The following is a 25660-nucleotide window of genomic DNA, read 5'->3' as shown; positions in this document are numbered from 1 at the left end:
AGAGCCCACTACACTTCACCTCTCTCTGACCCCACAAAAACTATTCGCGGCATGGCTGTCTAAATTACTTCAATGAAGGACTGCCTTAGCCCCCCCCCCCCCTCACCAACAATTCCACAGCTCAGCCAAAGCTGATATAGTGCTGTAAATATATGGAGATTCTGCAATCTGGCAAAGAAGAACTGCAGCCTCAGTTGCAAGAAGCCTGAGAGTAGTAAATGTCCATGACTTTGCTGCCCATAACTCTACAACATTGTCTACATCCTCACAAAGTTGTTGACCGCGGTACTGCTTTTCAGCTGCTGCCCTCCCCTTTTTTTTAATGCATTGAGCCCATCAACCTAGCATAGTTAACCAGCCACCGTCCCTACCAACACAACCTCCTCCCCAAAAAAATTTAAATAAATTCACATACCAACCAACCTGTCCCCTGCTAACAACCACCAAGCAATAACCCCAAAGCCTACCTGTTTTCAAGGAATACTTACAGGTCTTCTCAGACGTAGCCCTTGCTTTAGCAAGTTCATGCCATAAATGTGACTCCTACCTCAGTTACACTTGACAAAACCCTCTAAGCCCGTTCCAGCCCTTACCTCATTTCCTCCCAAACATCCCTCCATCCCATTTAACCCTATCCTCCCCTTATTCTCTTAATTCTTGCTAATCTATGTACCTAGCCCCACTTGAAGATGTCCCAGGACAAAATGTTCTGTTCCAAACCTCATTTCTTTCAAGTGATTGGACTGTTTGTGCAATCCTGTTTAAGGTTATCCAGGAGTAATTTCCATTGCCTCAATAAACTCCTCACACATCCAAATCTGCAATTTGGCAATTTCTCCAGCTACTGTTTGTCTAGGCCTACCTGTGCCTAATGGACAAATCTAGACCCCTTGTTAACATTGCATGGAATGCCTCTGACTAACTTGATGGCTATCACCAATAAATTCTAGTATGAGAAGCTAAAGCTATGTGTTGGAAACAACTCCCTGCTACTGCGTAACTACAGAATTCTTGAACAAGGCCCATCTGGCTTTCACATTTCTGTCCTGTTCTGTACTGATCTAAAGGAGCAGCTTTTCTAGAGGTGAGTGTTGAACATAATTTGCACACTGTCATCTATTATGCTTTTCAATCTCTGCCAGAATTTCTGGGGTTAATCCAATTTCCTCCCCTGCTTCCTTACCCAGGTCTATATCACATAGTCAGACTTAAGTAACTTCGAACACCTAATGGTTGAACCATTATGTTTGAAGTTACAGAAAAAAAAACACAATGCTGTGCCCCTCCCCACATCCCCCTCTACTTAAATAAACCAACTCCGAGATCGCACCACATTGAAGTGAATGGAAACCTCCGCCTATGGAGATTTCCATTCACGCGCTCGAACTTTTACAAATTCAAACATATGGTCTCGACCATATGTGGTTCGAACTTGTAAAAGTTCAATGACGTGATAGGAACCATTCTTACCCAGCTCTCCACCGAGCAGTGATAACCTGACAGATTACTCCTAGGAGCTAAGTGTCAAGAACTTCCTTTCTCACTTCTGAGGACATCATCATGAAGCTGATCATCATTTTTTGCCAAAGTCGGTAACTGCACTTATAGAAAAGCTTGTGTTTGTACTTGGCATGAGCTAAAAATAGTCTAGAACTGAGACAAAAGTCCAATAATAGCTCACCATGCAGCTTTAGATCTGCTACCTCAGAGTACATTCATAACAGTAACACTGAAATCTCCCAAAATTATTAGTGTCACCATGTAATATTCTATTAAATATATCCACAATCTTAAAGAAGGTCAAGTATTCTGAATAGCAGCTTTAAGAGCATATGTGCAAACAGCAACTTTTCCTTTTTGCTATTCACAGTTACAAAGAGACAACTCTCTCACCCACAGGGAAAACTCAAACCAGACCAGGACCTGTGAATGTCATTACACTCACCCAGGGACTCTCCTACAAGCAAATTCAGAGCAAGAGAGAGACCACTCCAAGTCTAAAATTGTTTCCAGAAACGATGTTGCATGAAAAGGTAAAATTGACTATATTAATACATTTAATCTCATGTTCAAACTCTAATTCTCCCTCTGTCAGTGACTTTTTTTGTCCAAAACCCAAACTACATTTCTAGTCTATTTTAATATGTCCCTCTCATGCTTGTTATTTTACTAGAATTTTTCCCATCAGCCACAGTTTACATTGTATATAATGAACATCAATATCTTGACTGGGCTCTATGTGTTGTTTACTCACTATATACTCACCAGCAAACAGCTGTTGCCATAAATAGGAGCATGTATCCCTGTTTTAGGTGAAGTTAATTAATCTGTTAAATGAACCATCATACAGGTCACCTCATGCTCATTGCCACCCAGCTGCAGTAAGGGATGTGCACAGTATTTCCCTTACTAATTCATTTGGTACAAGGAAAATGGCTTAATGACATTAAACAGACCTGTAAATATGCCCATTCCTTAGTCATTCAGAGATGGTTTAGACTGAAATGTAGATGTCATAATCCTGATAGGATATGTTGTGTACTGAATGAGACAAATCTTATACTCTTATTGCCTATGGTATGCATCACCACTAGTGCCACAATGGCCATAGCTTGATAGGTGGATTGGTGGACAGATGGTTCCAAATGCATATGGAAGCCAAAAGAGAATTGTAACCTATGTCTTCTGCAGTATCATCCATGAAGAGTTGGAATCCCTCTGAATAGCTATGGTTAAGCAGCATAATCTGAGAAGGACTCCATGCAAGAGTTACAGTCAGAGTAAACTGAGGCAGATTTTTTTTTTAGGCCAACATTCAAAAAAGTTAATAAAAAGATGGGTGATTCAGGAAAAATATAGAAACAGTCACAGGCGTTGAATAACAAAAGTGAGTAGATAAGGAAGTTCAAAGCTGTTGGTTTCTTTTTTTTTTCTTGCCTGCTTTCCCTTTTCCCTTATTTTAGATGTTAAGAGTGTGACGATAGGAGGTACTACCAGCATAGCTAGCTGGAATTTTGTAAATAATTATGTCATTTGTGAATATCAAACTGATTTATACAAGATGTTTGTGTTACAAATGTATTAGAACTGTATGTCATGTATATATCAAACTGATTTGTACAGATGTTTGTGTTGAAAAGGCATTTGTAAAGTGCTTGTGTTTGAAATGTATCCATAGTTTGCCCTACTGGAGAGCACAGAAATGTACATGCACTATTGTAACTGTTTAAATGTATATGTTTTAACAGAGGAAAATGGAAGATTAATCTCAGTCCAGCAAACTTTAAATACATCTGAAATTGAAAACTTTACAGGCTAGACCATAAAGATGCTATCGCGTAATGCAGCCAGAGGCACAAAGTCTGTACCAGGAGGCTTTCTGTATTGTCTTTGGGGGGAACTAATTACTACTCTGGAAGTGTGGAGTTATGAAATTGTTTTATGACTCCAGAACCTGCTACAGATATGAGCAAAAGACCTTGTGTGTGTATTTTTACAGGTAGGTGCTAAATACTGCCAGCTTTCAGCAATGGGGGTTTGCATGGGAACTAGAAGTCAAATGAACAGAAGTGATGTAATTTTGCAAGCTATCCCAAAAGTAATATTTTAGATATTATTTTGAGAAGTCTCTTAGTGAGACAAAGCATTCTGTATTCTGTCTTGGGCCTGACAACAAGAAGGGCTATTCACCACTTCATCTGCCTTGCTCTGTTAAGTAAATAAGGAATAGTAATTCTCTTAGAGTCAGTCAGGAATATAGTGAAGCTTAGTTTAGATGTTTTTCTTTATTTGTCTGAGTCTGCCATTCAATGTTATTTTAAATATTTCATGTGATTTTGAACTCTGATGTCACTGTGAATATATACTTAGAATTTTCTTGTTCTTTTATTATTTATGATTAAATATTATTAAACCTTTCATTGTTGCTGATCTTTACAGAGATATTTAAGTTTTGAGAGGATTTTCATATTTATTTGGTGACACTGTGTAAGCCACTTCTAATAGCCTTGCTCTTGGTCAAACTACCATTTGTATTAATATTAATATCACTCAGTATATCGGGTACCCTTGTAAGGGCCTTAAGGTAGCTAGCAGGAGTGTCTGGTGATGGTGGTAACTACCTTATAGTCTGGGCAGAAGGGAGCAGAGCTAGTAAACCTGTGCCAGCTTTTCTTGTGTGTGTGTGTGTGTGTGTGTGTGTGTGTGTGTGTGTGTGTGTGTGTGTGTGTGTGTGTGTAAATCTCCAAGAGTGTGCGTGTGTCAGCTACTTGGGCAGGGACATGAAGCACTGGTTAGACAGAGAGGGTGCTGGAGGTCTTGGGTTAGACACTGAGATCTCAGCTCTATAGCTGTGCCAGTGGGGAGTCTTATTGGGGATCTGGAGAAAGAGGGAGAAACCATCCCAGGACTAACTACATTCCCCGTGTGCTCATAAGGGAAATTGTGGTTGATTGTGCTTGATGCAAAGTGCTACATCTGGAAATACTGTGAGTGTACCTGTTATCCTCTCAGTGAACATTTCCTACAGATGCCAGTGGTAAGGACTGAGGCTCCTTGATTACTGGTCCAGAGGTGGGGCATCACAAAGGGTATTACATAATTTGTAAACAGCTCGCCACCACACAAGGAAAGAAGCCAGTGATTACCTTTATATTTTATTAAAATTATAGTCCAGTCCAGTAGTATATCCACAATGTAGTCCCACAAAACAGGTAAAATAAGCACACACTGGACCCAATAAAATCTGGTTAGCAGCAAATACAAAGCATAAAACGCAGACTCCTCTAGCGCCTCGGCTCTTCAGCCTTTACAGAGTATATCCCTACTTCAGATATTCTGTCTTTAAATAGCGTGATTACAAACAATTAACCAATCACAGACTTAAATTAATCAAACAAAACATTTCCAATGACATTCTTGATTCATTTCATACGGAATTAAAGTGTTAAACTTCAGAATTAAAGTAGATTCTAACTTCCAAAGTTGTCTTTTAATATCAAAGTCATACATTTGTTGTACTTGCCCCAAAATTGTAGCTTGTAAGCCTTGTATACTTCCACTGTGACATTCTTTAAAATGTGATGCAACAGGACTTTCTTCTTTGCCCTTCTTAACATCCCTAACATGTTCCTTCAACCTTTGTTTGAAACTTCTTTTACTTCCCCCTATGTATACCTTACCACAGGGACTCTTCAAACCATAAACTATTTCAGTACTGTCACAGGAAAATCTCCCTTTGCATGTAAAATACTTTTCATTAATTTTATCAAAACTTTTTACTACATACTGGCAACAACTGCACTTTCCACAAGGGAAAGTACCTGTTGCACCTACCCCCAAACTCCTATGACTTGCAGGCAGCTGAAACTTGCCATGCACCAAGAAATCTCTCATACTTCTACCTTTCAAACAACAAAGAAACATATTTTTTATGTATTTTAAACATCAATTTAATTGTTAGCTCAGAACGGTAAAGAAAATTACAGCCAATGGTTCTGGGTAAGTCATGGTGTACAATGAGAAAATTAAATGACTTGATGCCTTTGGAAAATCAAAATGGCAGTAGGAATGTGGACTGCCTTTTTTTGGATGTGCTCTTGTTAGTTAAATAAAGGTTGAGGCAGACATGTTTTGTCCTTAGATACAAGTCACAGCCTTAGCTGTAGACCCTGGTAAAGAAGAGAAGAAGAACAACAAATAAAGTTAATAGATAATATGAAAACTATCAGTTATGTGAACTGCTCTGATCCTGTAGCATAGTTCTCAAATCTGGGCAAAGGGCCAAAACAGTGAGGAACAAAGACCCACAAAACAAGGGCATTTTTAAAATATTACTCTAATTCATTTATGAAGTTATTAGAATGACAGGTTTTGCATCAACATGCATCTTCTGAACAATACGAAGAATAACACTTTAAGGACTGGCATGGTTAACTGTCTGATCATCTCAGTAATTTACAATAATGCCAACATTGTATGAGGGATAGGGCAAAAATAAGAGGCAGAATCAGGGACATTTGAGAAGACTGATCAGCAGACCTGTTCTCTAGGACAGTAGACTTAATTCCTAGTAAGACATTCTTCTTTTATAAGCTTAACCCACTCTTTTGCTGGAAAATGCAAGTTTGATGTATTGAGCTCCTGTCAACATGTAAGGTCTTTAAGAGAAGCAACATGTTCTGGAGAATGACACTTAACAAGAGTACTAGATAAAAACTGGTCTATATTCGGCCATCAAATGGGCTAACCATCAAATGGCTGAACATCAAACAATAAGCATCAACATTTCACTCAGTGAACTTTCATTTCATCAACAGGGTCAGTAACTACTTGTCCAGCACTTCCCCGTATCACACACAGAGGTATTTCAAACCCCTTTTCTCCACTGTAGTGCGGTCCTGAAGTTGGTATACTATATTGTAAGGGGGTGATGGGGCTGAAGTCGCCCACCTTGGTGAGTTTGAAACACTTCCGTGTGTGAGATGGGGAAGTGTTGGGCAAGCAGTTACTTACCCTGACAATGAAATGAATGTTTGCCGAGTGAACTTTCGGGTCTATATTAGTACAGTGAAAGTTTAGCTTGTCAAACACTGAAATGTCGTCAGCTAAACAGCGGAAGCTTAAAACCGCAAATGGACAGTTATGTGAATTTTGTCATAGGGAAAAAATTTGCTTGGCTGTTATCGGGAATTTGCCCTTTTCCCTAATATAGAGCAATCTCGAAGTTGGTATATTTAGTTAAGGGCGGAGTGAGGGGCACAGCCCCCCACATCAGGGGAGGTGTGGAGGGTGAAGTCCCTCACTTAATTAGGGTTTAAATGTTTGTTTTAGTGTCCGACGGCCAAGCAAAGTTTTTACCTATAAAAATCTTCACGGAAGTGGCCATTCGTTGTTTTAAGATTTCACTGTTTAGCTGTCAATGTTTGGGTGTTCAATAAGCTAAGCAGTCGATTTTATAATATAGACCCAAACTTCTAATGGTTATTGTTCGATATTCAGACATTTGAAGTTTAGCCCATTTGATGGCCAAACATAGACCCATTAAAAAAAGCCATTAATGGATATTTTCTATAATTACACCACAAAATGGTCCCACTTACTTCACATCAAAGTCTAAGAAAGTAGTGATGTGGAACAGTAAAATAATAAATCATGATCAATATCCACAGATACCAAGTTTCGCAACCCTTTAACATGTGTGTGTGTATGTGTGTGTGTGTGTGTGTGTGTGTGTGTGTGTGTGTGTGTGTGTGTGTGTGTGTGTGTGTGTGTGTTTCTGAATGTCAAGGCATATTTAGTAAGCTACTTTTGACATTATCCAACAGTATGGGTAATATTTAACCATATCAATAGATATGACTTACTTTTTTGTTGTAAGTCTTTCAAATATAATTATTTTTGTGAATAATACATAATAATCAAAATAAGAATTTTCAATATTTTCATTGCTTTACATGAGTACAAGATTAAAAGTATTCATTTTAAATACAGTCAATTAAGTAAAGTGTTAAAGCAAGAATATTTATTTTCCAATTTTGTTTTCATATGTTTTAAATTATGTTTTGAAAGTAAAAATGAAAGTTGATTTCTTTAATGCCTATACATAAGACATGCTTGTTTAAATACATATTTAAAATGCTGAAAACTGTACTTGTTTTTTTTTTCTGTTTGGATTCTTCATTTTTTTTTACTGTTTACAATGCATTGTTTTTGGAGATTTCTTTTTTCTTGCAAGAACACTTCATAATTTATAATCCATTTCCCAAAGATGAACTAGAATATGCACTTAAAATGATAAATGGCATATGTCATTGTATTATTACAAATTGTCTTTTTGTGTTATCATTTTAATTCTCTGACATCCAATTTATAACATCTACATCATTTTCATCAAGAGGAAAGATTTTAGCATGGCTGCAGACTACAGTCCTTGACCTGGTCGACTGACCTATGAAAATAATTTGTCTCAAGTTTCATAAATCATACAGTTTACATCTTCAATAGGTAGCTTATACCGAGAGTGAGATAACAGCTTTGCAAAGACGGAGCAGGCTAATTAGCCTCCCTTGTTCTGATGGTACAACCAAAACATTCAGTGTAATTAAATAAGAATGAATGAGAGAATCATATTTTCAGTTATATGCATGCTTATGGGAACCTGGAAGACAGACAGCAGGTTTATCTGTGTAATAAAAAGGCAGTTGTACACTTTCCTAACTCTCTGCTAGCTCCTTTCTGTGCTAATGCTTTTTATACTACTCAACTACTTTCTAAGACTTTCTTTTAATTTTAGAGGTGTCTTGCATAATTAAAATGCTTGCAGTTTACAGGTTTGATTTTCTGTAAACCAAAAGGCCCTAAGGCCTCCATTTTATTGGGAGTGTAGTGGAGAGTGTGGCTAATGATGTAAATATGAAGCAAAGAGGTAGCAACAGGCATAATTATCTGTAGAAAAATAAACAATGACAGGATGGTGGATATAAGTATATAGAATGACTAACACAAGTAATTATACTGCTTAATGATACTGGTGGTCATTACCAAATGACACCATCAGGGGAAACATGCACAAAGCTCTGTGAGGTGATGTCCTACAGATAATTGGATTTTAAATAGAAGTGCAGGACACATAGCTTCTGCATCAGGTCTGTGCTAGTAGAAGTCTTCATTATCTATAAAAATGGCTGTTAACATAATGAAAACAAAATTACATTCACTTAAAACAAACAGCAAAGTCACCCTAGATTAGAAAAAAGATTAATCTTCAACAAGAACAGACTTATTTTTTATAGCAGTAGATCAGAAACCCAAGAAACATGGGCTGAAGGTCTGTAAGTAACAGAGCCATAACGTTGGATAGTGTTATCAAAGATTACCTAAGAGGAGCAGGAGAGGTGAAATATAGACACAGGGTATAAAAGTAAAACAATGAGGTCTAAGTGGTCCTGTGGTGGATAGGATAAAACCCTTACTGTACCTCAGATGACCATTTCTTTACTAGTAGTATGGGTGTTGGGAGGAAGGGCAAAGTGTGGGGGTGATGAGAGTGGTGGCCATTGCTGGCTCACCCATCCTGGGAGGAGAGGCAGTCTAGGCTCACTCTAATAGTAGCACTATATCTCTTGGTCAGTAGGTTGCCCTTGAGTGGTAGGGTTTGGGCATCTTCCAAATGAAGAAACTATGGAGCTTATAAGGCTACTGTGTCATGGTTGGGGATAGGGCACAATAAGCAGCAATATGATGCAGCCACCAGCATTCTTGATCCCTTCTGGACCCAGACATAAGACAGTTTGAACCCAGAGGAGAATAAGGTGTGTCCAATAGACCTGGTGAGCAAAAAGTGGAACTGGAAATAGCAAGAAATGTCATAAGTGCTCAACAACTAACAAAATAAACTCAGGCATTCAAAAGTTGAAAACAGGAACTTTAATGTTTTAAACAAAGACTTCGTCAGAGTAATAAAAAAATGTTTGCACATGATCTCATTAATAAAAACAAAACAAGTCACATAAATGATGACATACACAATCTTTTAAAATAACACTGCAATATGTTGCATATCATCAAATAAATTTCAGTGACAAAGTATCATATTACACCTATTAAAATACATATCTAGAACTTAAAATTTGCAGATGCTTTTTATTACTGTGATGAAGTATTTTCTTGAAACACATGAAAGCTCTAAGTAAAGTTCTCATCTTCAGCTTTTGAGTGCTTGAGTTTATAAGAACTGATGTCAAATCTGTAATCTAAAATTCCAGTAGTTTCCCATTCTTGATCTCTGCTTATCTATGTACCATTACAAGAGATCCATATACTTTAGTCTGTTACATGAATCAGATCAAAAGTACTTCATTAGTAACTCTGAACTGAAGTTTGGAAAGTGATTAAGGAAAAATAATGTTGGCTCTTCAGGACTGGGTGGTTTCATTTCTCAGTTACATAGGGATAAAGTTTGGACTTTATGTTCATTATAGTAGATATGACTACTATGTTTTTATTATGTATCTGTATTTGTTAACTTGGGGTAGAGTAGGAACCTGTCCATTTGCTGAATGATTTATTTTTGAATGTCTTTCAGTCTAACACTAATGGACAAAAACAAGTTTTGGCATTCACTTGAGGATACACTTTTCCACTGTTGTGTTAGCATGAGTAATTTGGTGGGAAGGAGGGGTCTCTCCCCCAAATGGGGTGCAGGGCAACTTACTAACTAAAGAAAAGTTTTTTGTTTCTGTTCTATCAAAGCTGCTTTTTGTCACTAGTTTACTACCAAATAGCATTTGGAAAAAGTGTTTTTGGTAGATTAACATGAATCTAGTACAGCACTGATCCACTTACATCTTTTTCAGAGTATGCCTTGGAGCAGAGTCTGATTAAATGTCTTGCTCAAAGTCACATGGTAGACAAACTGAGGCTGAAAGAATCAAACCCTGTCCTCTAAGATAGTTTGAGGTAGTCTAGTGTTTACATCAACATTTAAGGAACTGTAATTCAATGCTTGGTATATAACATTCTTAAACTTAATTAAGAGTGGTGTTGGCTCAGTGAAAACTCAAGAGTATTATACAAACCAAGGATATGTTTAAAGAATATTACATTCATGCCTGAATGGAAAGACCTTCAACAAATAGCTTCAATTCTATTTTGAAAATGCTGATAGGCTTTTATGATGCTATGTAGTTTCATTTTCTGGAGGATGGCTCTATATACACAGATTTTGTTAATTTGAGTGTATATGTCCATACAGGAGCAGGAAGTAGTAGTTACAGATATAGTGAGACTGATGTTCTGTTCTGATGTATGCTGATGATAATGGTAAAGGCAGTGATTGTGCACTGCCGGGCAACAGGAGATGACAGTCATTACATTAAAAGTTGACTTAAATCACTAATTGTTCCAATTTCATTGAATAATGTGGTAACTGACTTTTGTTATTCTTTTTAACTTTTTTAAAATTTTTCCAAATCGTATGGTTTACTAATACATGCCGGGAATGGACCCCATTTCTAAGTCAAAGTATGATTAAAGTCCATGAAATTAGTATTGTTTTAATTTTTGATGTCAGCCAAAAGTGGACTTTGCAGCACCCACAATGTGCCAAGTAATGACTCCTTATGCAATTCGTATGGGGTAACATGTATAGGTAACAAATCTAAATATGATTGTAGTTTCTTTTTTATAAGACCTGTTGCTCCAACTACTATTAGAACTGTCTGGGTATCTTTCTTCCACATTGCTCTCGTTTCTGCCTTCGTACTTTGTGTCTCTCTGTATGCAAGACACTGTAGTCAATGCCTGTGGCGATTTCGATGATCAATGCTACCTTTGTCTTCTTTTCATGGACCACTATATCTGGTTTTCTTGCATCTGTCTTTTGACCTGTTGGTTAACGGGTGATTTCATGTGATGTAGACTTTATCATTTTCTATGATGCTTTGTGCCTCATGTTTCCAGTGTTTTTCAGCCAGTTCAATACCATAATATTTGCACAATCCCAGTGCAACGTTCTTGCCACATTATTATGCCTTTTAGTATACAGTTCTTCTGCCAATTGTATGTCACAACCAGCAACGAGGTGTGCGACTGTTTCCAATTCTGTTTTACAAAAACTATTTTTTCTGCTTTTCCCACATGTTCAATGGACTTTGCAAACCAACATGTACGTAGCTCACTATCTTGGGCTGCCAGAATTAACTTTTCATATCTTGGTTTGAATTCACCTCTCCTTAACCATTCCTGCATTCGATCCTGATCAACTTGAGGTTCTTCCAGAAGTTTGCTGTACTTGCAATATATTTATGCATTTTCCACATTTCTTGCCTTCTCATCTGATCCCTCACCTTATATTCTTTTGTTTGTTTCTAGGCACATTCAGTTGCTGCCTGATTTTTATCTACTGGTTTGATTTCCATTCCTGCTTGACATCGATATGCTTCAGCTAGACTAAGAAGGGAAGTTATCTTAGATTTATTCTCCTCATGTTTCAAAACTTTCACTACATTTGAGTCTTGTGAGGTCAGCAGATATGTGTGCAGTTATACATTTGCAGATCTATACATGTAATCAACTTCAGGGAGGCCCATACCTCCTTAGGAATGGGCAATATATAATGTTGGCATGCAATGATTTTTATAAATCATTTGGTGAGCATGATGCATCCTTCTTGTTTTCCTATGTAATCTATCCAACACATTTTGGGGCCAGTCACTCCAAGCACAGGGAGAGCAAATTTTTTATAGCTTGGACTTTGTTCCTAGATGTCAATGCTGTTTTCAGGATTAATTTAAGTCTTCTAAAATATTCCTAAATTTATTTGCATTTGTTCATGTTTTATTGTTGATCCTTCATCAGTTCCCAAATATTTACACATTCCCTATTGCTCAAGTTCTTTTATATCATATTCTTGCCCCAAACTGATGGTTTCTTGGGGCTGCAGTTTTCCTCCTTTAAAGTTTGCTTTTTCTCATTTATCAACATCAAATGACATTCTTATAGGAACATAGGATCATAGGAAGTTACTAGGCTATTGGCCCTGAGGCCCTTACAAGCCTAGCCAAGAATTTATCCCATGTTCCAACAAGTCAGCACTCTATGTCACTGACTAACAGGGATGCAGATGTAATCCCAGGGGTGCATTTTCTGTTTTTCATCCAGTCATCCAAGTTGCACTTAAAAAGGGTTAATGAGCTACTCTGCTTGACGTAGAAAGGGAATTTATCCCATAAAAGATGGAGTCTCTGTGACACAAATATGTCCCACCAACAAGTCCTGCTGATGTCACAGACAAGGTTGAGGTCACATGTGTGGGTTACTCGAGTGGAGCTCGACTTGCGGATATGCAGCAGTCCCATCAAGACGGGGTCTGAGATTGCTTTGTATGCCAGACAGAGGTCACCTCTGAGGAGTCTATAGGGGACTGAGTAGAAGGACAGGGCCTTTAGCCTATCTATGTAGGGTAGATGTTTGAGGTCCTGGATTCTCCTGGTGAGGAACCTTTGTCTCTCCAGCTGCTGCATGTGATTTGTAAGGTACATGCTGAAAGGGGCATTGTACTCAATAATGGGTCTTATAAGGGAAGAATACAGGGATATTATGACCACTTTGTCCCTGGATGAGATACTAATGAGGTGGGCCATGTAGAAAGCCTTCTATACAATGGAGGCAATATGGTGGTCAAAAGTTAGCTTGCTGTCAACCTGGGTGCCCAAGTCCCTCATGACTGATTGCATGTTTAGGATCTTATTATTAATGTGATCATTTGTGGAGACATCACTCTCCCCAAAGGGGATGATGATGCATTTTTGGCATTCAGTTTGGCACCAGTGATTTGTATACCAGCTGAAAATGTTTTGACAACTTGAAGTTGTGCTTTCAGTTCCTCATCTATATAATTTTAAATCATCCACAAAGAGAAGATGAGAAGTCTTTACACTTTGTTGTTTTCTAGGAGCCAAACTATAGCCATGGCCTACGCTGTTAAGTAGACAGCTTAATGGGTTAAGGGCAAAACAGAATAGCAGCAGTGATAGAGAGTCACCCTGGAATATCCCATTTTGAATTTGTCTCCCTGGAATAATAATTTGTCTTCTATCATGGCTTAACTGGTTTGCCACTGTTTCATGTTTGCTTTGATTTAATTTATCAGTATAGGGTATAGCACTCTTTTATCCTTGAATGTGGGATACTATCAAATGCTTTTTTTTAGTCAATCCATGCTATACTTAGATTCTTCCCCTTTTTATAGTTCTCCACTATGACTTTATTTAACAACAAATGATCCTTTGTTCCATACTATTTTCTTTAATTGCCCTTTTTTTCTCCTACCATAATTAAGTTTTCTTCTAAATGACTATAAACTCTGTCGACATCAATTCCAGTGTATACTTTATACGTCGTCAGAAGGCAAGTTACTGGGTGTAATTTTTAGGGTAACTTGCAGGTTCAGTCTTAAGTAGGAGCATCGTTTTTCCTGTTGTTAGTCAGGTTTGGTGTCAGTTTGGGGTGCACTTATAAATAGTTCTTACACAAGGTTAAATCTTCATGCAAAGATGTTAATACTTTTCACCAGAAGTTAAGTACTGCATCTGGGCATGGGGTTTTCCAGTTAGAGTTTTTTCTTAACTTTGTTTCAATCTGTCTGGTTGTTACTTCATCCCATTTGACATCCTGTACCTTTAAACTTGTTATTCTTTCTTTTACTGGCATTTGTGAATGGGTGTGCCTTCACTGAAGGTTGTGCATCAGGGCTGGTAACTTGGCATGTAAAAATCCACCACTAAACATTAGCAGACCAGAGTTCCGCTGTGGCGACTCCTAACCGGGATAAGCCGAAAGACACAACATTCTTTATTTTACTTCTTCTATCCATTTATCATCTTTGTTATGTTTCACAGGATCTTCATGACTACTTCACCAAAATATATCTATTTCTTCCTTTTGTGGTGGTATTTCAATTCCTTTTACTTTGTTTTCCAATTCTCTATAAAACTTTTTTTGGGTCATCAATAAATTGCTTATTTTGCACTTTTCCTTTATATTTATCTGTATTGTATATTTTCTAAGTTTTTCTGCCTGTTTTGGTATTTTTAGTTTGTTATTTGTGGTAGTGCATGGTAAATCCTGATCTGTTCTAATACTCTGCATTGCTTTTATCATGTCTATCTTTCTTAGTATTTTTGTTGATCTGTTCTATCTTCTATACTCTTCTAACAGTGACACTTCTTGTTTTAATTGCTTTATAGTTTTCTCTATTCGATACTTCCATGACGGTATTTGATTTCTCCCTTTCCTTTCCCTCATTACCCTGTGTTTTTGTGGTAGAACTTTATCAGATATTAATTTAGCTGCACAGTAATATATCTTGTTTACTTCTGTTATATTGTGTGGATCTCTATGGATAGTCCTAATTACTCTGTTCATTTGTTTTATCAAACCTCTGACTTTTTGTGTTTTATAGACCTTCTACAGTTTATTTCTTTCATTGATCTTAATATGTCCATCTCTATTAAACCAAGCAGCTCTTCTCTTAGCTCATTTTCTTCTAAACTGAGGGCGCATTTTTTTGTTTTAAATTTCCGGCGGGCATTCTATAGAAAGTCTACTAGAATGCTTTATTTGTTTGTAATTGAGAATGGATTCCTGAAATGAGTTCCACGAATGATTTGCTAAAGAACAGCTATCTTGCACAGTGTACTAAATGTTATGACTATATAAAGGTAGCACCTGATGACATTGGTGACTTGTGTTCCTCCTGTCAAACATTGGATGATTTGCTTACCATTATTAGTAGTAAATCTAGACTTATTGATGATGATTGCACTTGTGCAATTGGCAGAGCTTGGAAAACTGTTTCTACATACAGTATATTAGTGACTAGCTGGATGAGGTAAGTAATATTAGGCAAAGTTCAAACAGAACACATTTAGGAAAGGGAATGTCTATGGTCTGTAAAGGTCACTCAGGCTCTATTAAACATAATACTCCTGATGACAACTTTGAAATTTAGGATACACGTATACAGGAATCTGAAGATACAGAGCATGTTGAAGAAAATAAAAAGAAAGAAAGAAAGAATGAAGTTTTTAACAAATAAGGAAGAAAATAAAACTGATTAATGTCTATAATACACAGAGAAGCTCTACTAAAAATAATGCTGCTTTGCTATGTAACACAAAGATGACAGGGAATGATAACAGTGTTTAATCCAAAAAACAAACAAAAAAAATCAGTCTTTGGAAAATGGCATCATGTTTCCAGTGGTAAAAGTAGAAAAAAGAGACAAGGGGTAGGTTAAGAGAAAGAAATGAAAAGTGAACTTAGAAGAATTGAATAATTTTACTATAAGAAAAAAGAGGAGAAAGACCAGTTTTCTCCAGTAAATTTCAGCCCCCTCGTGTCTATTCTCTGCACCCCTAATTACAGCCATTCCTATCAGCATAAAATCCTTTCTACATTCCCATGCTGGCTTAGTTCTTAGAAAACGTTCTGTTACTTTATAAATATAATATTCTGTATGGTTATTGTTATTCTCCTTAAGGATCTCTATCCAAGATCCAAGTCTCTCCTTATTTCTTGAGCTTCTTCCCATTTCATCATCATCCCTTTCTGCTTTGAATTATAACTTTCTGCCTTTGCTATGTATAGGAGCCTTAACCGTGTAGCTCTGAAATACCCATTCAAATCAGGTAATCCTAAGCTACCTTGTTCTTTTGGAAGGATCAATTTATTCTACATTCTTCAACTCTTTATTAATTGCTATCCACAGCTTTGTCTGTAGTTGATAAAAACATACCTGACCTATGTAGAAATCGTAAGGGACTAAAAACATTTTCACTGCTATCCACATCCATAAAACAGAGCTTCCAATTTCTCGGTTACTGTATTATCTTTTGTTTAGTATCAGCCCACATATCCTTATGTGCCATAACAGAATCCTTTTTAATCCACACTCCTAATTACTTCATTTTATCATGTCCCACAAATATATGTATTGCTGAACCAATCTGTGCATGGTTGCATAGTTTACAGCTACTGCCTTTATTTTATCTTCATTAATTTTGTATTTTGAAAAGGCTTGGAACTGTCTCAGAATGCTCTGCAACACTGAAATGTCCATTTTAGCTTTACCAGTTATAAAATAATATTATCTGCAAATGAAGCCAACTTTTCTTGATAACCGTACCAATCATATCCTTGAATTTCTGATTTCTTTATTTTTCTTGCCAGTGGTTCTAAATATAAAACAAAAATCAAAGGGAAAAGAGGACACCCATGCCTGGTTCCTCTGCTCAAACAAAACTTGTCAGAGAGGAGCCTCCCACTTTAATTTTTGTCTCTGATTCTTTATCTATCCTCTTAATCAACCTTATAATTTCATCAGAGAATGCAAATGCTTCCATTGACCTACTCATAAAAATCTGAGCTTACCTTGTCAGAAGCATTCTCTGTATCAAGTCCCTCCAACAACAGGGTTATTTTCACACATTCTGCTTCCATCTGGATCATCATTGTTCTATTAATGTTGTCAAATGTTTACTTCCCCTTCACAAAACCACATTGATCCATATCTATCAATGTTGCAATTGCCTTTGCCATTTTTAGCCATTATAGACATAAACACATTATAATCATTGTTCAGAATGGATATGGGACTCTGTGAAGCTGGATCTGATGAGACATTGCCATCTTAGGTATTGCATCCGCCATTGCCTTCTTCCAGAATGTTGGTGCTTCTCCTCCATTGAAAATACTGTTAAACACAACCTTCCAGATCTTTATCACTTTCTTCCCTCCTATCTTCCAAACTTCTGCAGGAATGCCATCTTTTTCCTAGAGACTTTCATTTTTATCTCATTTCCTGCTATCCTAACTGCTAGAAATTGAGCTTCATCTCCCTCTACCTTAGCATATTTACTTCTTCCATAAACATTTCCACTTGTACTTTTTCTTGATTTTCACATTTCTCTGCTTTATATAGATTTTCAACCAATTGTCTGAAATATTTCTAATACCTATACAGGATATCTGGCTATTTTCCATGTTATAAGTTCTCTAAGTTTGCAACAACTCTCTCTGCTTTTTGTTGCCTGAGACGTGCTAAAAGTGTTTGTGCTCTGGAGATATTATCAAAAAACACTTGCTTGACAGAAATCTTTCTAAATGCATGCATATTATCAAGGTAATCCCTTATTTTCTCTTTAGTACTCTGCAATTGTGCCTCTTCTTGTTCTGTAAGATTCTCCCTATTCTGCAGTATTTTAACCTCTGTCAATCCCTCTAAATAATTCTTGTTACTTCTTAACCATGATCTTTTTCTTTTATTTCTACCCTATTTTTAAGTTCCACTTCACATTTTTCCCACTCCCTAGTTATATTTTCATAAGAAATTTCTATCTTCCCTAATAACTCCTGAATAATTTCTATTACCCACTCCTTAAATTCCTCTCTAACAGATAAGTGGGGAAGTACCAGTGTCTCATTTTTATTTCATTACCCTGCATTTTTATTTTACTCTTTATTGGTGAGTAATCTGAAATAGGTATTAGATTTGTATCAAAACCTTTAAGTGCACATATTCCTGCAAAACATATTTTTGTCTAGCAAGATTCTTCAGATCTTGTCTTAAATTATGTACTAGTAATTGAAGATTAATTTGCAGGGAGCATAATGGACACTGAATATGCTTGCCAGGGGCAAAAATGCAGATTTGAAGAAGGACTTAGAATATCTTGACATAAAGAAATATGAAGCTGTTTTCATTCATGTTGGTATAAATAATTTCATCTTTAAGGACTCTTTGTTAGTAAGAAACTTACAGCCTTCTCAGATAGCATAATATGTACAGGTGTTAAAACATACTTTTCACAAATCAGATATATTTTTATGTAAGTACCTACATGAAAAAAATGGCCCATTATAAAAAGTAGAAATGTGTACAACATCCAAGCCTAATTTTATGCATACATGTATTTAGACAGGATGGATTGCATTTAAGACAAGGGAAGAGAACATCTGCAGGAGATATATTACAATATTTGCCTAACATAAGACAAGAATTTTGCCAGGTCAAGCATTTTAACAGTTCAGTGAGTGAAATATTTGATGTATCTGTGCTGGTTGTTAATACCAAGACCTTTAATAAAAGGAAGTTCTGTTCTTTTTATTGCTAAATTTGCTATAGTTCCACAAAATTAACGTTGTTACTGTTGTGAACCATGATTAAACAGCAAAGACTTGAAACCAGTTCTGTAACAGACATTCCAACAAAAAAAATCAAGTAGATGTGTTATGATAGTGATTAAACATTGATATGAGACATGGTTATTACATTTTCAGTCATAGTACCAATATTATAGATTCTATACCTGGAAAGATAAAGACAACTGTGGAACAGATAACAACTGCTGGAGTGTATAGACCCACAAAAGTCAAGTGCTCATTACCTAGAGGAATCCATACGTTCCTTGCATGAAACGTAAAAGAAAAAAATAATAGTGGCTGGGGACTTGAATTTACCTGAAACAGATTGGAATGATAGTGATTCGACGATGTTAATAAGGAAATTATTTACAGGAACAACAAATGCTTTAGATTGTTAAAAAAAGTACTAAAACTACCAGGGAACAGAACATACTGAACATTTTTTATGTTCCTAAGGTAATAACTGTCACTCCATGTCAAATTTACCACTGTTGATGTACACTGATTATGAAGTTATAAAGGTAAACTTACTGCTAGATAATTCTGCCAAGCTGAAATCTAAATCGATGCACAGAATATTAATAACACACTATATGGAAGCAAAACAGTCACTATGTAAAACTAACGGTAGCGATGCATTCAGTGGAAAACTGCAGAAGGAATATAACAAGTTTTAAAAGTGACATTGTTTGAATGAAAAAAAAAAATCAAACAATGTTTAGCATCAGGATCTAGCATAGGTCTCAACCTGCTAATAGGCCAGTGTGGAACACAGACCATAGCAACGTGTGACAAACAGTCAAAATGTGGAACACCCTATTTTCGCACTGCACGAAAACTGTACCTTGACCATGGTCATGGCCTTTCAACGAAAATACGCCATATGTAAGTATTTAATAATACACACACTCTCTTGCAGACACAGACACTTACATGCACACACACTAGATACAAAAGAACTTATACACACGCACACTCATACACACACGCGCGCACACACACACACACACACACACACACACACACACACACACACACACACACACACACACACACACACACACACACACACACACACACACACACACACACACACACACATTCACCCTTGTCATACTCTCAGCTGCCCAGAATTTTGCAGAATGCCCAAATTTTTGCCTCATATTTTTGGTCTGTTCCTCATAAAATATGTAGTTTTCTGGCAAGTGGCAGACAAAAGAAATAAGAAGATAATGACATAAATGTCAGTTTCAGACATCATATCCTTCGGAAAATGTATGGTAACATAAAACCTGTTATTCTAGCAACTTTCTAAGTTTAAAAGAGCAGTATTTTACATTTTGTCCCTATTTTTGGGCACTTGAGTCCCATCATGTTTGACTTTGTCCAGATTTATTTTGCTAAGTGCTTGAGAGGTATGGCGGCACACAAGATTATTTGCAACAACTTATGAGAGCTTGTTCTGTGAGCATTGCTGTCTTTTTGTGCATGTATGCTTTTGCTTCTGCTTTGTGCTTACTTATGTTTAAATTATATGTGTTTGACTCCATCAGTAAATGTCTATAAAATGACTCGTTCTATGGCCAGTAAGATTACTGAAATGACCCCAAAATTGTGAGCGACATGGAAAAACAATAAAGTGCATTCCTAGTCTAACCTGTGTCTGCATTAAATAGACTTGTCTGCATTTCTTGGCCGGACTCCAGTAGTAGAACCTCATTTAGTAATTATGACGTTGTAAGTGGGGCTGGGCATATTAAAGTGTAATCTGATATGTAATATAGCATCATGATCCCTTTGGTGATTCCTTTACCAGTATACATTATGGTTTGTATCCTGTTTAAGTGGGAAGCAGATAAGTATGTGAGTCACCTAAATCTGGAGCCCTGACATCATATATCCAGACATCAGATTTCATTCATGCATTTCAACTGCTGGTACCGCATTAGGAGAAGGTATGAAAAGTTTATAATGTAGTCTTAAAAAGTCTGTATGCCACACTGTTTCAATGCTGTTAAGTGTGGAACAGCTATTTGATTGGTTTGTATACTGCAATGCCACTTGGCAGTAATTGCGGTATACAAACCAATCAAAAGCCGTTTAGCAGAGCCAAAACTGTTCAGTGGGGAGCAGCGGAACACTAGGTTCATTTATGGTTGAATGCGAAGCATTCCACATGATCCAGAGCACTTGGCTGCTCATGGATCTAGGCATATGAGTTCAGGAGGATATACTTCCATAAGAACAAGATACTTAATTAAGAAGAGCTCAAGAGTTTCAGGCTTGAGTCAAGACGTAGGAGACCAGGCTTCTAACGTCAAAAAGATTGATAAGGATTTTTTAATTACAGTGGGTTGGCATAATGGCTAAGTTGTTTACCTCATAAAAAAAAGTACAAGGATTGATTCTCATCTTTGAGGGAAACTGGCTAAGCTTAAAATGGCCCACAAGGTCAGCCAGACTGCTGCTTATGTATGGGCGAATGAAATATGTGTGACAAAAATATAAGAAATGGAAAAAAAGTTGAACTATAGCTTTGTAAACTGAAATAAACAAGCTGGACAGATGAACTAAATATAGTCTGAGACGAGATCGAGAAAAAAAAACTGATGAAAACATATAAAGATATACAGCATAACAGGAAACCATTTTTTAGATACATAAGATATGGTAAGAGTAAGGAAATAAACATTTAATAAAGTGTTCATGGATTTTAAAATGTATTCTTAAACAATAGATTATAGATATTTACAAAATATTATGTTAAATAGTTTGGCTCCAAAATTGTACTAGTAACATCCATGTAACCTCAGATATCAAAAATACATTAGATTGTATTGAAAAATAACTATACACACTTGACTCAAACAAAATAAAAGGAGGAGATGGAATTAGTAATAATGACCTGATAAAACTTCAGCTGAACATACAGCACCATCATATTTGTTATTTAGTAGGACATTCATCGATGTGGAGATTCCTCAAGACTGGAGACCAGCACCTGTTAAACCTGTCTTTAAGGAAAAGGAGAACAGGGCCAACACAGAGTCATACAGATCCATAAGTTTACTTGTGTGTTGTGAAAAAATAATGGAGAAGGTTATTTTGGATAAATTGCTATCAAAACTGGAAAGGTTGGGACTTGTATATCAGCAAGAGATGTATAACCACCTGTAACATGATGGTCTGTAACAGTATGATAAAACTCTTAAATGAAACACATGTTCTTTGATATAATTTATATAGGCTTGTTTTCAGTATTTGATAGGCTCATGCACAAAACCTTATCAATAAATTAGAACATCTAGGTATTGATGTAATTTTGATAAAATGGATAACTGTACAACTTACAAACAGGAGATAAGTATCATACAGCAACTGGTGAAATTCTAGGTTTCAGTCACGGTGTCCCATAAGACTCTGACCGGGGCTTATACTTGTTTAGGTTGTATCTTTCAGATTTATATTTTTCACCTGAGGTGTTCTACAGCCTGTATACAAATTACTTGAAAATGGGTAAACGGATTACATGTGTTACAGATAAGATATGTATAGGGTGTGTCTGCAAAAGAACTTGTCTAAATTGTCCATTTAGGCACAGGGGAATAATATGTTGATAAATGCAACAAAAACTAAGTATATCATGTTTGGGAAACATAAAATGAAAGGTAAATATTTAATACAGCACACAATAATTGAAACTGTAGATTCCTTTAAGGAACTGGGTATATGGATATATTCAGCTTTCAGTTTTTCAGATCATATCAACCAATTGGTTAATGATACTTATAGAACTATAATTTGAATAAAAAGATGTATAAAGTCTAAAAAAAGAGAAATTATGAAATCATTGTAAGTTTCATTAGACTCAACCTAGGGTATGGAATAACAATAAACAGCCTTATAAAAAAACAAGAATGACTAAATTGGAAAGAGTACATCTGAACTATACCCAGGGCATCCAGGGATGTGAGAATTTAAGTTATTACGAAAGACTAAAATACCTATGGTTGTACAGTGTCTCATTTAGATATTTAGCAGGAGTCCTTATTTAGCTATATTGGGTATTTAGTGACAACTGCCTCTGGGAATGTTTGGGGTTATCATAAAGTAGCAGAATATCATCAGACAACCTATGTAGAAGATTCTATAGGAATGAGAAGTGTACTAATTGGCTCTCTGAGATCAACTGATGCATTGAATAGACTACCAAATTATATTAAAGTTAGCAGTAGTTTAGATGTTTTTATGAACAACTTGGGTACTTATTGTGGGAATGACTGTTTTGGTAAATTGGCAGGCTAGAAGGGCATTATTGCCCATGCTTGAAATATTTGTATGTATGCATGTTTGTATGTATGTATGTATGTATGTATGCATTATGATACTTTTATGTACATAATGTAGAATGAGTAATATTTTATCATGCTACATTCAACAACTCTATATGCAATGGGATGTATTTTATGTTATGATGTACTCTGACTGTTACACAAAAAATGGTATGGTGGACAACTAAACAACAACCCCCCCCCCCAAATGCCATCTAAAAAGCACTCCCTAAATGCTATCTAAACAACACCCCCTAAATGCTATTTGTGATTATTTATTTATTTATTTATTTATGTATTTATTTCACAGGATCATAGGAAGTTACTAGGCTAATGGCCTTAGGGGCCTTGCAAGCCTAGCCATGTTCTACCCTTATTTCCATGATCAGCACCAATTGTCCCTGTCCAAGAGGGACACAGGTGGACCTCCCCAGAGTGAATTTACGGTTACCCATCCAATTGTCCAGATTACATTTGAAGAGGGCAAATGAGGTGCCCTGTTTGACATGAAGTGGGAGTCTGTTCCAAAGGTGTGGTAACATCTGGAAGACAAATTTGTCCCTCCAGCAGGTTCTGTTAATGTCACATACCAGGTTAAGGTCTTTAGAGTGAGTAACCCATGTACCATTTGACTTGTGGATATGCATCATTTCCAATAAAGCAGGGCCAAAGATTGCCTTATATGTAAGGCAGAGATTGCCTCTGAGTAGTCTGTATGAAACAGAATAAATTGATAGTGATTTCAGGCGATCCACATAGGACAGATGCTGAAGACATTGAATTTTCCTTGTGAGGAGCCTTTGTAGTCTCTCCAATTGCTGCAAGTGTATGGAAAGGTACACGTTGCACTCAATTATTAGTTGCACTCAATTATTGGCCTGATGAGGTAAGAGTACAGAAAGGTTATAACTTCTTTTTTTCTGGATGTAATGCCATTTCCTGGATGCAATGCCCCTTGTAGCTTATCCTGAGGTTTTACAACATTGGAGTTAGTTATATTAGAGTATGTGTGAGGAGTGGGGAGGGGTTGTCCCCCACAGTAAAATAACTGTAAATGAATGTACATTCTCACAATTAGATGTGATGCATTATGGCTTGAGGAAAAAACTGTCAAAAATGTAAACTGTATCTCTGTTTATGTACAAAATATATACTGAGCAGTACTTTAGCACAGTACAGTAGATGGACCATATCTGACTTACCCTATTGGAGTTGGACATATATAATACTTTTTTCTGTAAACATATATAATATTTTGATACTCTCTGGCTGTTATGTAGTCAGCAGCTATAGTACATGTTCACACAAAAAAATGACTTCCCTTAGTGGAAATTCCTTTGTATCTGTGATGCATTCATATGTAGATTGTCTTTGGTTGTGTTGTAGCAAATACTTTGTAGGGGTTAGACAGGTGAGAAGGATCAGAATCAGATCTGATTTCTTTGCGTGCTATGACCTGGCTTGGCTCCATTTATGCAGATATTTGTTATGCACTGAATAACTACTTTGTATTGCTAGCTACAACAATAAAACTGTGATAGCTAAACACATGCCTGCAAAATCACAAGCAGCTAGTAAAAACTGTAGTGTTATATATCAATGACGAAATTAGATACGTGTTATATATGTATACTGATACTGCTCGTTGGACCGCTGAATGTGAATTAGACTTCGCCGTATGATGCTTATGGTTCTGTTAGAGTCCTGACATTGTAAGGCAGGCTACAGCACATTAAGGAGAGCTATATAAAGTCTGGGTTTATGCAGACATATAGCATATGTTAGGTGGATATATATCTATATGTATGTTTAATCAGCACAGCTCAGATTCCAAATGGGCCATGAACCTAATGTCCAGAGAATTCACAGCCACATCCAGTGAGAGACATGTATAGAATAAGATGTGTGGTACACAGACTTCAGATCTGTTGTTATTATCAGCTGCATTATAGCAACAGAAATACAGACAATGGCAGACTTTGTATTCAGCTGCTGCAATGGCCACTGAATTAACTGGCATGTTTGCTGCAGAACAGGAGTATACATGCAGTTAAGTATTCCTTTCATGAGACCAACCCTATATCCTTAAGAAAAGAAAAATAAAGTTTGATAAACTTAAAAATAATTGCCTTTTATACGACTCTGTTTTTGTGCATCCTAATTATGCAGCCTTGAAATGAATGCATCATTGATTATCTATTTGATTAATCAAAGATGCCATTAAAATAAACTTCAAAAATTGATGTGTGCATTACCCTGAAAATTACTCACCTTATGGTTTGATTACTCTTTTATGTTACCTTAACAGTTTTGTTGAATCATGCATAATTGTGTGATCTCAGGAGGCATAGCTAATGAAATAGTAAGGATGTTTATCGGAAAATTACAGATATTAGAATACTTAGTAAATGAAAGGAAATCAACGTAACAGCAATTGACTTCTACAATCTGTGAATATCACACCAAATTATTTGATCTTCCAAACTAACATTAGGTAGTGTATGTACAGTATAAAATATACAGTGATGAACAGAATCAAGGAATGAACAGCTCCTTGAAGTAAAATGATTAAAAGTCTGACTTCTGTATGGCACAGAAGAACTAAATTAGAGCAATAAAACCTG

Source organism: Protopterus annectens, chromosome 4.part1 (genome assembly GCF_019279795.1).
Source record: "Protopterus annectens isolate FY-2018-M chromosome 4.part1, PAN1.0, whole genome shotgun sequence".
In the NCBI taxonomy this organism is placed as follows: Eukaryota; Metazoa; Chordata; order Ceratodontiformes; family Protopteridae; genus Protopterus; species Protopterus annectens.
Note: the sequence above shows the minus strand (reverse complement) of the source record.